The sequence below is a fragment of the Gossypium arboreum genome, chromosome 1 (assembly GCF_025698485.1).
Source record: "Gossypium arboreum isolate Shixiya-1 chromosome 1, ASM2569848v2, whole genome shotgun sequence".
Taxonomy (NCBI): domain Eukaryota; kingdom Viridiplantae; phylum Streptophyta; class Magnoliopsida; order Malvales; family Malvaceae; genus Gossypium; species Gossypium arboreum.
The window spans coordinates 64,543,044-64,548,408 of record NC_069070.1 but is presented as its reverse complement, the minus strand read 5'-3'; the positions used below and the strand labels follow the sequence as shown (position 1 = coordinate 64,548,408).

General features: G+C 35.0%; 1 non-coding gene across 1 annotated transcript; it reads left to right on the top strand.

Moving 5' to 3' along the window:
* The first annotated feature begins 1,054 nt into the window (after positions 1–1,054).
* LOC128282299 (small nucleolar RNA R71) lies at positions 1,055–1,161 on the top strand. Its single transcript, XR_008272521.1, has one exon. It is a non-coding gene; the product is annotated as a small nucleolar RNA R71 (small nucleolar RNA).
* Positions 1,162–5,365: the final 4,204 nt, after the last annotated feature.

Genomic DNA, 5,365 nt, shown 5'->3' with positions numbered 1-5,365 from the left:
AATCATCTAAAAACCTTTTAAATTGAATATCATGTTTAGCATTCTGGAATCGCTAAGAAAAAGGTAAATGTGGTCATCCTTCAGGTTACTGATATTATTTTACTGTGCCATTTCTGTTGGCAACATGATCTGATTTTGTCACAACATTTCTCTGTGTACCCTTTTCAGGTGTTGTCTATCGTTCCGTTGGTTTTGAGATCCTTTCTTGATTGCAGCTGGATTTCTCTTCTTCTGTTGTGGCATCTTGAACAACTGTATCCAATTGAGTCCCACTTCAAAGAGTGATGGCCTTGCACTGCTCCTTCCCTTAGGTTCTCGAATTTTTAGTATCACTTAGCAATGCTCCTTGTGGACTTGACTTTAGAGCGTTCTCTATTTACCCCACTTGATTTTTAAGTGGTCGAAGAGATGCATCCTGACTCTAAATCATAGCATTATTTTTGTCCATATACTCCTTTAATAAATATTCAATAGTATTAGAAGATGATACCTGACCTTGTCAAGCATTTTGCCTCGGCATAGGATGATTATAACTTGGTGGTGCATTGTGGATATTTTGTCTTACAAGCTTGTGTAAACTCCCTACACCTTGATTATTCCAACTAAAATTTAGATGTTGCTTCACCTCGGATTGTAAGTGTTGGAATAGGGGTTATTATTCTTGTTAAAATTACTGATGTAGTATACTAATGCTGGTTTGATGGGTATTCATCAAACAACATGATCTTCGCCACAATAAATGCATGATAGCTCAGCTGAGTTCATCTCATGGGCAATAGTTAGATTTTTCATTATTTTAATCTTATTAGCTAAATAAGATACCTGGGCTGTCAACGAAGTAATTGCATCGAGCTCCATGGTACCAGTAGCTTTTTTGTACGTCCCAACTCTTGTGGTAGGGTATCGATAGACATTGTTGGAAATCTATTCCAAAAGCTCATATGCTTCGTTGTAATATTTATCCAACAGTGTACCATTAGAAGACGCATCCACTACCATTCTCGTATGTGCATTCAACCCATTATAGAATATTTCCATTTAAGTCTAGTGTTGAAATCCATGCAACGGACATTTCCAAATTAAATCTTTAAATCGTTCCTAAGCTTCATATAGCATTTCATCCTCAAATTTTTGAAGAGATGTGATGTCATTTCTAAGCTTGACATTCATGTTTGGTGGATTATACGATAGCAAAAACCTCTGGCAAAGGTCATTCCATGATGTCACTGTCCCCGACGAAAAAGCGTTTAACCATGCTCTTCCTCAATCTCTCAAGGAATATGGAAACAATTTAGGTCTTAGGGCATCTTCAAGAACACCTTGTTGCCTAAACGAATCACAGACTTCTAGGAAAACTCACAAATGCAATCTTGGATCTTTAATAGGAAGTCCTCCAAACTTTCCTACTATTTATAACATCTGAAATATTACTGGTTTCAATTCAAACTACTGCGCTTGTGTAACAGCCCATTTTTTATAAAATTAGAATAGTAGTTTTGGGGCGATAGATTCGAGTCTGAAAAGAAAATTTATTTTAATACTATTTTATGATCTACAGTATGATAATAATATTGTGTGAAAATTTCATAAAGAAATTTTATCGATTACATGTTTAATTTGATAAAGGACCAAATTGCACAAAGTGCAAAAGTTGAGTTCTAGTAGCTAAAGGGATTAAATAGCTATAGAACTTTAAATTGGAGGTCCTTATATGGTAATTATACCATTAATGAAAATTTAGTAGATATTTTTGGATGATTCATCCATGGAAAATTAGAAAAAAGCTAAGGACTAAATTGGGAATCAAAATAATTAAAAATGATAAATTAATTAAATAACAAAATATCATCATCTTCCCCAAAATATTTTGCATGGAAACCCTAGGAAAGAGAAAGCAAGCTTTCTTGGCCAAATTAGGTAAGTATTCAAGTCTCGTTTTTAGTAATTTTTATATTTTCGAGATTGAGATAACTGAATCTATCTATTTTGGAGGTTAATTTGTAAATTTATCAAAGAATGAAAATTTTTCCATGGATGAATACGCTGAAATTTTGAAATTTATGGTAGAATATGAAATGTTGTTGATAGATAAACAACTTTTACAAAGTAAATTTTGAATTTTATGAAATACATGGGCTGTAAATGTTACATGTAAAAATTAGCTAAGCTTGGAACAAGGATTAAATTGCATGAATTTCATTTTCCGAGCCTAGGGACGAAATCCTCATTAATTAAAAGTTTAGAGGTAAAATGGTAATTTTGCCTAAGATGTGAATTGGACTGAATTGAGTTTAAATTGTATTAAATTGATTTTAAATTTACTCGTATAGATCCAGATAAACCAAATTCGGAGTTAAAACGAGGAAAAGAGAAAAATATCAGATTAGTAGATTTTACATACATGAACATTTGACAAGGTAAGCTCGTGTAACTAAATTATGTATATTTATATGCTCAAATTAAATGTTGTGTGTATGTGAATTGTATAAATATTATATATATAATATTGAAGACATATTCGACAAAGCCTAATAAATGATAATACCTGATAAATGATAAATGATAAAGATGTTACTTTTATGCTTGAAATGTATGTGGAATGTGTTTATTTGAATTATATGAATATTATAAATGTATGAAATAATCACATGCCTGAAAATTGTTAAATCTCGTTTGAATAAATGAAAGTCGATGGATATTTGATTTCCCATATTTGAATGTGGTCATGCATATGTTCCGGCCGGGTTTTACCTCGAACAAGTAATCCTAATAAAAGCCCTCTCGAGCATCTTATTATATAGTTCCTGCGAGCATCTTGATCGGTAGTGATTTAGTAGGTGTTGCATACTACGGCAGCTCTTTGTGAGCGTCCTGTTAGATGATTTGATCGGTTGTGATCCAGCATATAATGCAGAAACAAACACAGCTCTACGTGAGCGTCCTGATATAGGCTCTTATGAGTTTCCTGACATGGCTCACTTTAACTTTTTGTTACCTTATTCGGTGCTCCCTGATATTATCTCTTCGGAGATATCTGATAAGCTCTATGAGCTTCCTGAGTAAAACTCTTATAAGTTTCCTGATTAGCCCGGATAAGTGTCCTATTACATGGTTACATGGCTCATCTGAGCATCCTGATATGTGGCTAGAGAGTGTGCTCTCTGGTTATGTGCCTTAACAGATACTACTGAATATGAATTGACAGATCTTGATTTGTACACCTCGACTGTACTACCTATGTATCCATCGATATTTCAAATAAATTCAACGGGTAAAAATCCTGACATGAGAAGATATGAATAAGAAATGAGTTATTACACATATCTGCCTGAAATACATGAAAATGATGATACATGATAATTGATATATGGAAATATGAGATGATGATATTTGTTCATGGAATTTATTTAATGAATATGTTCATCCTTGATTATAGATTTGTACACCTTAAGTGTACTACTTGTCTGACATTGATATTTCTAATGATTTAATGGGTAAAGTCCCAACATGAAATAATCTAAACTCGAGATAAATTATTATGAAAATATACATGTAACATAAAGATATAATTTATACATGTTAAATGAGTATGTGATGTGGAAAGCATATGTGCCTGGAAATCTGATTGTTGTGGAGCCCATATATGTTTCTTGATGATATTGTGGAATGTATGACTAACAACGGCAATGAGGATATGTGTAGGGCTTGAGATCAAATTGATTGAATGTGCCTTACATGTTTATCTTGAAATAGAATGAATGGTAAGTTAAGTACCATGTTATACGAACTTACTAAGCATTATATGCTTACTTAGTTTTATTTCCCTGTTTTATAGTAAATCGAAAGCTCGTTGATTTGAAGCTTGTCGGAGAGCACTCACGCTATCCATTGGCCCTTTTCGGTACATATGGTAAATCAATTATAATTATAATTACATGTATAGGTTAATTGGTCATATTAGCATGTAAATGCAAATGGTTATTGTAATCTAGCCATTGGAATGCTAGTGATGGTTATGTTTTGGTATATAAATATTAAGATTATTTCATAGTGATAACATAAATGTTTATTATTGATTGATTGAGATAGGTTAACAAGTTTGCCTATAGAAGGTAAGATTAAAAGCATGAATGTATGTAATGATGTATCATGCTAGATGTTAGAATTAACTTGGTTATAATGCTTGAATTGGTTGGTATATGAATGAAAGTTTTGGTGTAGGTCACTGGCAAAATTTGTGTGAGAAATAAAGCTAGAAAATGGCTTTATTTTGTCCACACAGGTAGACACACGGGCATGTGTCTTGATCGTGTGTGACACATGGCCTGGCACATGGGCCTGAGGTTTGGCTGTGTGTCCCCTGCATCTTAAATTTGAGAAACAAAATGCTTAGAATCGAGCACATGGGCAGAGACACGGGTGTTGTCTCAACCGTGTGTGCTACACAGCCTAAAACATAAACGTGTGTCTCGACCGTGTGAAGCCTACACCTTAATGTTTTGCAAGTTAGAGAGTTACACTGGCTGGGGTTACGGCAGTGTAACCTATTTCATACACCACACAGCTTAGGACATGGGTGTCTCTCTTGACCGTGTGAGCCACATGGCCTATCCACATAAGCATATGACCCCTGTATATGAGAGAAATTGTAACACCTCTTGCCCATATCCAGTGCTGGAATAGTGTACGAGGCATTACAGTACTTAAACTCAATCAAACATTCAAATCCGTGACATAAATTTCCACTCAAATTTATAACTTTTCATAAACATTCATATCATCCCTTAAACGAGCCTACAAAGCTCAAAACACACATTGGGAGTGGTTTGGGACTAAACCGAGAACTTTGGAAACTTTCCCAACACTTAGTAAATTTTGCATAAAAATAGGGGTCACACGCCTGTGTCGCTTGGGACACGCCCGTGTGGGTAGGCTGTGTAGTCACACACGCCCGTGTTCCTAACTCGTGTAACTCTCTATTTATGATGTCATCAACAAAATAGGGTCACACGGCCAAGGCACACGCTCATGTGCTAGGCCATGTGGCGAATTTAATTTTTTGTAATTACACACGGCCGTGTCTCGTGCCCATATACTTACCACTTGGTATACTATTTCTCAAAACTAAGGTGCAGGGGACACACGGCTGGATCACACACTCATAGGGCAAGCCGTGTGTCACACACGGCCTAGACACACATCGTGTGTTTACCCGTGCGGGCAAAAATAAGGCTATTTACCTGTAACACCCCAAACTCAGCCTAGATGTTATGGTCGTATCTGTAAATTTCACATTATAGTGTTTTGAAACCTTATTGTTATGATGAAAACATTCCATGTTATTATCTTTAGTAAACCTTTGTTA